The 11,698-nt window shown below is 43.4% G+C and overlaps 1 long non-coding RNA gene across 1 annotated transcript; it reads left to right on the plus strand.

The window, feature by feature from the left end:
* Positions 1–856: 856 nt before the first annotated feature.
* LOC310703914 lies at positions 857–5,299 on the plus strand. The gene is made up of 2 exons (XR_014524465.1): positions 857–1,570; positions 4,887–5,299. It is a non-coding gene; the product is annotated as an uncharacterized lncRNA (long non-coding RNA).
* Positions 5,300–11,698: the final 6,399 nt, after the last annotated feature.

An 11,698-nucleotide genomic window follows, 5' to 3' on the forward strand; every position in this document is an offset into this window, starting at 1 on the left:
ATGGGACGTGCTTCCTTGCAAGTGTACAGGCCTAGTCTCAAGCCACATCTTTCAGGATGCTCTAAGGGTATGTTGTTGTTTTTTAAGCAGATATCCTGGTGGCATTAAGTGACAGATGCCTCCCAGCACACATGCTCCTGCGGGGACTCACTTTGGTAATTCCATCAAAGGAAAGCATCTAAGGTCACATTCACACAATGCATTTAAAGCAGTACAATACCCCTTTCAGCCGTCATGGCTTCCCCCATTGAATTCTGGGAGCTGTAGTTTGTTAAGGGTGCTGAGAGTTGTGAAGAGAGCCCTATTCACCTCACAGAACTACACTTGCCAGAGTGGTTTAACAAACAATTCCTCTTCCCAGGACACTTTCTGCTACTGAACTATGCTTTGAGCAAGTGGGCAATAGATATAAAAATGTATGCAGTGCTTAATTTGATCCAGCCCCTCCTTGTGCTACTTTCAGTAACAGATCAGGCAAAAATGAGTTGGTACAGACATATCCTTAGAAATGTGGTCCTATGCAGACAACAGCAGGAGCATCTGGTGAACGTTTTTTACATGGGGTTTAAAAATCCCCTGTCAAAATGAGGCAACTCTACCCAATGATGTGTGGTCTCAAGATCAGTGAGCTAGTTAGTCTTGTGAGGCTTCTGTTCAGATTCTGAGGGAGGCCTGTTTCCCAGCTGGTGGCACCTATGCCCAAGGGCTTTTTCACACATTATGCAGGAACAAACTTGGGTTTGCCACCCAGTGTATTCGACAAGAAGCTCAAGCTAGACAAATTCTGCGAGATGATGACTGATTCAATGTAACCCATTGGGTTCTATCCAGTGTTAGCCCTATTCAGGGTTAACCCATTGAAAATATTGGACACCACTAACTCAGTTCCCTTACTTTTAGTGGGTATGTTCTAAGTATAACTTGGGGGGAAATCCAGTGAGCTCCAATCCACTGCACTCCTAAACCCAAAATTATTATCACTACAACAGTGACTCCCTGACAAATGTACCTCTTTGATATATGTCCTTGTTGCATTAGCACTTCTGTGCTACATCAGGAAGATTTAGGGTATCACGTGGCAGGACAGAGTTTCAAACAAAGCTGTGCTCTCCCAAGCCCACATTCCCAGCAGGTTTACACTCCTGTCTCAGAAGTGTCTATGCTGGCTTGATTACATCCACAGAATGGAAGATGGCAGGGTCCCCAAGGACGTGCTCTGTGAGGAGCTGGCTTCAGGCACCAGGCCCATTGGCAGACCAACTCTGTGTTACAAAGATATCTGCAAATGTGACGTGAAGGCTGGCAACATTAACCCCAACATGTGAGAATCCCTTGCAGATGACCACAGTGGCTGGAGACAGACAGTCAGGCCAGCATCCATAGCAGTGACCAGAGGTGGAATAACAGCTGGGAGGAGTGCAGAGAGAAGAAACACCATGGTGTATCTGCAGCAGCACAACCAAATGCCTTCATCTGCCCCAGCTGCAACAAAACCTGTCTCTCCTGTATCTCTCTCCCTACAGTCACAGCAGGCTCTGCAACCTTCCGACTGTTTGACTTCACCCCAAAGGTACACTCTTTCACTCTCTCCCAAGACAAACAGATGCCAACAACAAGGTTTGTGCTTTATGTATTCAGGTGAACACTTTTAGAAATTCAGATGAGTATGGAGAAATGTGATGTGTAAAGCAGCCCTGGACATTATGCCAGTATGAGAATTTTGAGAAGGGATTTCTCTAGTTGCTTCTGGATTACTGGTGCAAGAGGAAAACTGTGATCATGTAAGACACAAAAAGGCTTGCACAATTAACCAAGTGTCTGTACAAGGGTTCCCATAACCAGATTGTGCACCAATGGCACAAACAGATTTAGAAAAGCCCTTTGCCTGCTTTCTTTGCAAGGTCATAAAAAGGCATAGAGAACACAATCAATATGTTATACAGAGATTAGTTTACAGATTTGGTTCCTCCTCTTCAGCCTGGGCTGTGTAGCTCTGGCAGACTTTACAAAGAAGCAATCACCACAAAGAAATCACTTATTACTGTGAATTCATATGGTAATGAATGATAGACATGAGGATGCTGATGCTGATGAGGCCAAGTGGATTACTGTTCTAACTGAAGCAATAATGATAATAATCAATTGTTTAAGGGAGAGGGTATAGGTTTGACCATAATGAATGGTACAGTATGTAGAATGAACTTCCAGAATGGTCCTGACGGAGCAGTTTGAGAGAGAAATATACGTATATTCTGAATGGCTGACAAATTACATTGTTTTATTGTATCTACAATTATGGGGTACCCAAGAGCCCATATAGAGTCCTTTTGTAGGTTCTCTATCGGTAGGAGAAAATAACAGAGACCAACCAGAGAATATTGAGAAGCAAAGCAGCTAGTAAGCCTGATCTTTATTAACTGTTGCAACAGGGTGCTCCCCCACACACAGGAGAGAGGAGGAGGACCCAGAACAAAGGTGTGCCTGCCCTTTTATAAACATTTTAAATTCCCCGCCCTGGAGTCCAAGACCACCCCCAGAAACATCATGCATACATCACAGAAGGGGTGTTGCCCAACACCACCCCTCAGATCCATCATACCTACATCACAGAAAAGGCGGTCTACAACAGAAATCTGAGTGTGTTGTTTATATCCTGTCTGGCAAGTTACCTGTTTGCATTATCTGGGTTTTGGCCACTCTTTTGTTATTATAACTACTTAATTCCTGAATCTAGGTCACAGGTCACAGGCTCACACCCTGTTCATATCTTGATTGTGCCCTTAAGACAGGATTTGTGAGGACAGGATTTGTGAGGAAAGAGACAATGGAGACATTTCCCACTTTGACCTTGCAGAGAAATATTTGAGGTCAATTTGTTCAGGACCTAATCTGTGGAGTTTCAGACATGTGGTTTATATATGCAGTTATGAACATGTAATTTCTTTATATATGACCTTAAAATTCTTATAACATCGGCAAGAAGCAAAGAAGAATCTTATTTAGCTCTCCTTCAATATATTGTTAAAATATAAGGAGAGGTAAAACCTAATACTCCTGAAAATTCCACTCCATACGTCCTAGCATCATCTGGTTATAAACAGTGTCCTCATTTCAGATATTTCCTTACCAAAATTATCGAAGGAAGAGAAACTGGAGCATCCTCCAAGGGCACTTGACTCAGTCAAAGTTGACATCACTGGCTGTCGCTTTTGCAGGATTTGCACAATCTCAATCCACCCAGACGCTGGTGCTGAATACAGGGACTTGTTTACACCACAGCAAAAAATAAAAAGTACGCCTGGGGCCTCAGTGTTTTGGTGTGAGAATCAGGGTGACCACATTTAATTGCACATACTATATGGGAGCAGCTAATCTGAGATGTGCCCTGCCCCACATATAGCTGAGTAAGCTAGGCGAGAGTTAGTGTAAGTCCTCTTCACTACTCCTTAGACTAATGAATTCTGCTCATGTTGCACTGTTGGAAAAGAAATGAGAAAATGTGGTGCTCTGTAAGTGTCAGAGACCGTGCTGAGGAGGAATGGTAGGAGCCTCCCCTCCCCCGCCCCCTCCCCCTGCTCCTGATCCAGATCCTGAATCTTCCCAGGAGCAGGAGGACAGTATAGATTTGGAACAGTGGTTTGCAGAGGGACATAGTTCAGAAGGCAGAAGCTGGGAAGTACTGGATGGGGAACAGCTAGGAGAAGATGCACTGGGAGAGAGAGAGAGTTAACAGATTCACTGTCTCTGGAAAGCATCCATCTGCTCTCCCCAAGGTCAAGCAGAGTGGAGAAAGTGGCAGAACAGAAAGATCACAAACTACAGAGGGTACAAACTCAGATTACAAAACGTAGAAGTGACGTGGATTAACAGGGACATAAGGGGGTGGGATTCTTAATTGGGAGCATCACTATTTCTAGGAGATGGGTTCTTTGTTGTCTTACTGTTATTATTGAAGTTTCTAACTGGTAAGAAGACTCCTTTTCCTTTGTTCTGCTTATCTACTGCCACAGGGGGGAGGAAGCCGATTCCCTAAAGCCTGACAGTAAGACAACAAACATAACTTAATTTTGTAATCATGCAAGCTTCCCATGTGAAAGGTTCTAACTTCAGGCCCTGACAACTCAAGACAGGGCTCTCTGAGACCCTGGGGAAATGATGCCAATCAGTGTAGACAATGCTGAACTAGATGGAGCTGACATTGACTCAGTGTGTGTATGCTACCAGGGTGATCCTGAATTATAGGAACCATCCTCTCCCAAATCCTTACTTGGAGAAAAAGTTTCAGAGGAAATGCTGAGAGCCGCACCCGGGGGGGGTGGGGGATGAAATCCTACTAACTTCCTACCACTCCTTTACTAGAGCCAGAGTAATCTAGAAGGTGCCATGTTAGACTTAGGGCTTATCCACACTTACTTTTTGCCCCACTCTTTCCAGGCACATGTCCAAGCATTACTATTTGTTGCCTCAGAGTTTTGCCTGTGAAAACCCACTCTTTAGTGCTCAATCGGAGCAATCATCTATTCGGATTTTCCACAGATTGTTGTTTGCTCCAACTAAGTGTTAAAGAGTGGGTTTTCATTGGCAAAACTCCAGAGGGGGGGGGGGACCCTAAGCAGAGGAAATGTAAGTGTGACCTCCTCAGTTAGTTAGGCTCCCTTAGTTAGGCTCTGCCTATGTCAGTGGTGGCCAAACTCAACCCTCCAGCTGTTTTGCTAAAATTGTTGCCTGTTCTGGTGGATTGAGCAGATGAAGGCAGTAGTGGATCCAAATGTTAAGAAGGTGGTTTCTGCATGTGCTGTAGAGGGGCAGATGGGGCTCATCAACCTGAGAGGATGGCCTATCTAGGAGAAGAAAAACTTTGATCCTAAACCTCCATTGCCTTGCAGGATATCTTTGGGAGAAGAAAAGTCTAAGGAGTAAACCTTACACAAATCTTGAGTGGGGACCCTAAGACAGCTGGATGGCACCTTGTACATTTTCTAGTAACTCCTGCAGCCAGGCTGATGACAAACATATTGCCCTGCTTTCCTTTGGACCACATCAGTGAGGCCAAGAGGGGCATCTTGTCATCTGAGCAGCCCAGGACCTCCATACACATTACCCAGGCTTGCGTCCCATGGAGGTCACTTCAGTGCTGCTAACACAGTGGTTTGACTTTACCTCTGGAGGCTTACTCCATTGTCTTTCAGGACAGATGGATGCCACAAATGCCTGAGGGAGGGTGGAGGAGTCTCTTTTTCCAATTGTACTTGCAAAGTTATGTAAAAATACAATTTTCAAGAAATAAAAATGCAATATTTCAGAGTGGAGGATGAAATACATTTTTTTCTTGCCTTCCGAGCTTTTTCCATTGTACAGTGGAACCTTGGGTTGCGGATATGATCCGTGCAGGAGACACATTCACAACCCACACTGTTCGCAACATGCAGCACCGCATCTGCGCACATGCAGGTCACGATTCGGCACTTCTGTACATGTGCAAAGTGCGATTTAGCACTTCTGCACATGCGTGAGTGCCGAAACCCGGAAGTAACCCGTTCCGGTACTTCCAGGTTTGGCGTGGTGCGCAACCCGAAATCGCGTAACCTGAAGTGTCTGTAACCCGAGGTACCACTGTACCAGTATAGCACAGGAGACATATTGTACTATGTCACCCTTTTAACATGGAAAAAAGAAAGTCCCTTTGTCAACATCAGCTACCTGCAGCGCTATTCCATACAGCAATCCATCATTTTGTGAAAATCAGATCTTGCCTTATTTTCTTGTATTTATTTATGTTCTAGATTGTGAGGTCTATCACAATTAAAATCTCCAATGAACAGCTGATCTTCTCCCAACAAGGCAACTCCCCCACCCGAACCCACTGTGGGGTGACAGGCTGTTGTGCCACTTGCACCGAACAGAGGCTATCACTCATATAATGCTCACAAAATCCATTTCCCCACGTCTTCTGGAAAAGCTCTTTGATCATTCCGGCTCCTTCAGATGATGGCAGGCCGTTAGTATTGATTTTCTGACTAAGCCCTGTTTTGCTTCACAAAGTCCTCTCCAAAATCTATCAGGCTGCAGAAGTGCAGAAGTCAATATATCCCTCTTGAAGGATAAATCTATCATAACACAAAAGGAGAGAGTACTGAGGCCACAACAAAACCTCAACAGATCTCCATATGGTGCCTTGCAATTAAAAAAGAGGGCATAGGGTGGATTAATAATTTTTTGAGAGAGATGCAAGGAGGAGGAGAGGAGTGGGCTTTGGAAGAGATAATGAGTGAGGCGGAGACAGAAGTGGTGTTTGGCCATACACAAAGTAGGACCCTTTCCCTTTGAGCCTTTCATCTCTGGGTCACTGCTTTCAATCTAACCCAGGTCGATTGCGAACAAAAATCATTTTCCTCTGATGGCTGCTTGCTGACCTATGTGAAATGAAATGGTCAAGTCAGCCACCTTCTCAGTTGACAACTGTCCCCATAAGCAAGCCCACTGATCATTATAGAATCATAGCCATGGAGGAGAGCACTGGGGTCATTTAGCTCAATTCCCTAAACCGAGACAGGAGTCACTATACCAAGTCATAGCTAACATGTTCTTACCTAATATTTTTTTTCTCAAAAAGAGAGAGAGAGAGAGAGAGAGAGAGAGAGAGAGAGAAAAGATGGAAGTCCTTAGGAAGACATCTGTATGCAGCTGTTGAAAGAGATAATTCATCACCAATGGTGTCGTCAATACTCAGGTCAATTTTTCTTATTTTATCAAATCCAAGAGCAGTGGTTTATTCATCGCATAGATGCCTGGATGTTGATAAGGACTGGATGAGGATGAACAAACTCATGTTGAATCCCTCTGATGAAGTAAACTTCTACAGCTTGTGAATCAGGGAAAGCGAGTTTACCTGTTCTTAAGCAGGTCACACTTCCAAGAGGGAGCAGGTGTGCCCTCTTGGTGTGCTCCTGGAATCTGCATGGCTTCTGGATTCTCAGATGAGTATGTGGCCAGGAGTGCTTTTTATTAGACTAGTGGACTAACATTGCCCCTCCAACGAGGCTAGGCTCTGGGCTGGTATCACCCATGTGCCGGTAACCTTATATATTAGCTACTCTAATGCTGTAGCCAAGGCAGAATGCGGCCATTTGTTTATGAACAAGGGTTGTTCACTATGAAAACCTACTGTTCATGTTGAAGAATATCACTGCAATACAATGTTCTTCTGAGCTCTTTCCCCACTAGCAGATGGAGCTCACTGCATGCAATGGAGATTGGTTCCTGCCTGTGCACCTGACCTACTTGATCATGACCTTGTGATGCGTTTTAGAGGTAGCCTACTGTAGTCTGTGTGTCCTCATGCTTCAGCAGCCACTTGAAGAGCAGCTGGAGGGAATGGTATCATGCAAAATAGAGTCATAGAGTTGGAAGGTCCCTTAATTGCCATCTAGCCTATTCACTGCTACTGCAGAATTCTTGATAGAGAACCATCCTGCCCCTGCTTAAAAACCTCTAATGAAGAAGCATCCATGGACTTATGAGGCAGTCTGAACCTCTTGTTTCATGTCCAGAGCAAACCAAAATAATCTAGGTGGCGGATCTACTGATATTGAAAGATGGTGGATTGCAGTGCCTCTTAATCATCTCTTTTCTAGACTAAACTAATCCAGTTCCATTAACCTTTCCTCAGCGTGATCACACTCAGTGAGTGACACTCAGTATGAAGCTTCTGGGTTTGCTAGTCCTGGTGTAAGTACAAGGCACCGATTTCTGCTTGCTACCCTTGAGTTTCTGGACCTTACAGTTCAAGCCACTGGCTTCAGAGACACTACATCACAGGACCTCCAGCTGTGGCAGTGAAAGGGGGGGGAAAACAGTTGTGGCAGCACCCTCCCAGTTGTGACACTGTGTATAGATGGGATGGGACAAGATGGTGGCAAGGTTGAGGGAACTCCATGTTGGCAGCAGCCAACTTACAGGATCAAACTCTGAAACTGAACATTGGCACGAGCAAAAACCTATTCATAACCAGACAACTCAGGATCAAACTCTGAAACTTTGGAATGGGCAAAAATCTGCTCAAGAAAAAAATCTCCATTGCATTAAAAAAATTGATACCAGTACTTCTGTCAGACTGAGAAGGATCTGATTTGAAATTGATGTCCCCATACAAATTTAGTTTAAATGAAACTGTCTCATGGGCAGTAGAGGAAAGGAAAATGTACATTGCCTGATGCAGATGCAAAAGAAAACTCCCTATAGGTTCAAACAAAAGAAGAGCTAATAAAATCAACACTCAGAGGAGGTTATAAAAGATGGATGCCCTGGAGAGTGCAGTTTTAATTATGAATTTTATCAGTGTTTCCAAGAGCAGCTGATACCTCCCCCATTAGGATCTCTAAATTATTCTTCAGAGACAGGCTCCTTGCCTTGCATCAATTGACACATAGGCTCATCAGTGTTTCTGTGCTAGATCAAGGCACTGAGACACATAAAATAACATACTAGTTTTGACAGTGGCTACACAGGGTACATCTGGAAACAATAAGGTCTCAGGGCACCGCTAAGGACCTATGACCAGTCCAGAGATCTCTTGTGGGTAGGTGTGCACAATATGCACATCATATTCCAACATCATCTCCATCTACAAGAATGGAAAGGACAGGTGCAAAACACTTTCCTTATTTGATCTACAAACTCAGCTTGTGGACTTTAAGAAGGCTTTCAATACCTGAGGGCTCTGACCAAAGCACAACTCTTTATAAATACTTCTGATACTTTGTGAATGATATCTGCTGAATCTGAGCTGCTAGATGTCCCAGATTTAAGATATTGCTCACTTACTGTCCTACCTTAAGGTACAGTAGAATGAAGTATATTTGAATGAAGTATATCTGAACACATATAGGGTTTCCATATTTCAAAAAGGGAAATATGGTTGTTGAGCTTTTCTTTCTTTCCTTTTTTGGCCAAAGCGGTTGAGCTTCAAAATTGAAGTTTTTACCTATTTTTCAGGAAAATTGTCAAAAAATCAACACTTCCAATAAGCCCAGGTTTTCCTGGACATTTTAGCCGCTTTTTGAAAATTCCGCCCGGACACCATTTTCAGCAGACAGATCCTGGTTATGTCCGGGAAATTCTGAACATATGGCAGCTTTAAACAAATATATTCTTAACTATAGATGTAGTGTGAAGACTTCCAAGGCTCTGGGGTTAGTTGGGTGATCAAAAGTCAGCAAATATACTCTAATGTTTGGTACAAAATTACAATATCCTAGCAATTGGTTCAGAGAGCTAGAAAATAAAGCATATATATATATATATATATATATATATATATATATATATATATATATATATGAAAGGCCTTATTCTCGAGCTATCTGAACCAACCAAGGAAGTGCTCTATCAGGAGCCAGCTTCAGGCACTAGGGCTGTTGGCAGACCAACTCTGCATAACAAAGATGACATGAAGACTGGCAACATCAACCCCGCTTTATGGGACTCCCTAGCAGTGCCTAGAGAAAGACAGACAGGTCATGCATCCACAGCAGTGACCAGTGGAGAAATGACCACTGGGAGGAGCGCAGAGAGAAGGAATGCCATAGTGCACTTGTAGCAGCAAACTGGACGCCTTCATCTGCCCCACTTGCAATAAAATGTCTCTACAGCCACAGCAGGCGCTGTAACTCTCCAATGGTTTGACTCTACCCCCCCCCCAAGGCACACTCTTCCATATTCTCCCAAGACAGACAGGTGCCAACAACTATGTGAACCTGCTGCTGGGATATTTTCAGTTTGCACCAAACATTGGAATAAATCTGCCAGTTTTTGACAACCCAACAAACTCCTGAGTCTACAATGATTTGAGGACAGAAAATAGAAGTACAAAGAATTGGCCCACAAATCCTTAGCAGAGAAATCAAATCCCACAGGCGATTCCTTTTATTCATTTAAGGTGGGGGTGCCTAACCCCAAGTTCCAGGATCTGGCTGCCCAAGCAAATTTTTTTCTGCCCCTCTTCCCAAGACCACTCTGATTTTAGTGGCATTATCAAAACATTCAGTTTATGGTTATCATCTGTTCCCTACCATTCACTGACCTATAAATCAGACCTACACTTTTCCAGTTACATAGTATCTGTCAGGTCACCATCTATGTATTTAAGCAAGTCTGAAAGATTAGTGAAGCACAAGACCACTTGACTGAAACCATCTACTTTGCTTCTAGAATTATACTGCTCTAGAACAATGGTTTCCAACCTTCCCTCCCCCAATAACACTTGAAAAATTCTGAGGGTCTTGGAAGACCACTTAAAAAAATTCTGCCTGTTGTAGCAACTGTAATGTACTGTGCTAGATGCTGCATGATTTTAATTGTATATGTATAAAAACACAGTGGACCACCTAAATGAAGCTCAAGGACCATTGATGGTCCAAAGACCACAGTTTGGGAAACCCTGCTCTAGAACCGATATACTCAGGAGGGCAAAACATCAACGGAATTTTCCTGGATCCACTTTCTTTTTCATATTGCCTTCATTGTCAAAGGAACTCAAGTTAATCAGCCAGCCAGCTATCAACAACTTGTACTGCAAATCTGATTGCTTGATAAGTACTAAATCATTGAACAAGTCTTCACTCATATAGGCCAGTAAGAACAGCTCTCCCAATCTTCATGGCTGGAAGCCTAGGTTTGACTTTGGGAGAGATTTTACTGTGAAGCAAAATCGGGTGGCGCTGTGGGTTAAACCACAGAGCCTAGGATTTGCCAATCAGAAGGTTGGCAGTTCGAATCACAAACGGGGTGAGCTCCCATTGCTCGGTCCCAGCTCCTGCCAACCTAGCAGTTCGAAAGCATGTCAAAGTGCAAGTAGATAAATAGGGACTGCTCCAGCGGGAAGGTAAACGGCATTTCCGTGTGCTGCTCTGGTTCGCCAGAAGCGGCTTAGTCATGCTGGCCACAGCAGAAGCTGTCTGCTGACAAACGCAGGCTCCCTCGGCCTATAGAGCGAGATGAGCGCGCAACCCCAGAGTCGGTCACGACTGGACCTAATGGTCAGGGGTCCCTTTACCTTTACCTTTAAAATCCAACTAATTTGGAAATGAAGTTCCATCATCCTAAACAAACAAAAAAAAAGGTATATGCAAAGTGTGTGAAAGACAACAAGGATGCAAACTGTATGCAACAGGTAATGGCACAGAGACCTTTTTAAGGTATGAATTTCTGTTCACAGTCTGTCTCTTTGCTCAAAAATCTACCTAATGAGTTATGTAGGGCAAACAACAATGAACGGAAACAGCTTTTACATATCCAATTAGGTCTGCCCTTTCAAAATGGCAATTCTGAAGTCACATAAATTTTAAAAAGAACTTTTTCCTCCTATTAAAAATTCCTTTCTGTTTGATTTGCGTCATTTTTGAACCCACAATGAAATATTTTGGATGCAGTGGTCATAGATCAGCTTGAGGAATTGCACAGACTAATTGCCAAGCTAAAAAGGTAAGTTTGACAACATTCCTGGAATTTGTTTTTGTTTGGTTTGGTTTTGAAGTTGTGCTTCTTTTAAAATATTAAAAATGACAACAACGTTTTCTCTGGGAAATGTTTTAATGGAAAACAAATAAATCTACAGCCAACTTTGCTTTCTGCTTACAAAGAACAGGAAAAGCCAATCCATTTGACTCAAACCCTTTTCAGATGTGATACTTACTAGTGG

Source organism: Podarcis liolepis (assembly GCF_965112155.1).
Source record: "Podarcis liolepis genome assembly, chromosome: 3".
NCBI lineage: Eukaryota > Metazoa > Chordata > Lepidosauria > Squamata > Lacertidae > Podarcis > Podarcis liolepis.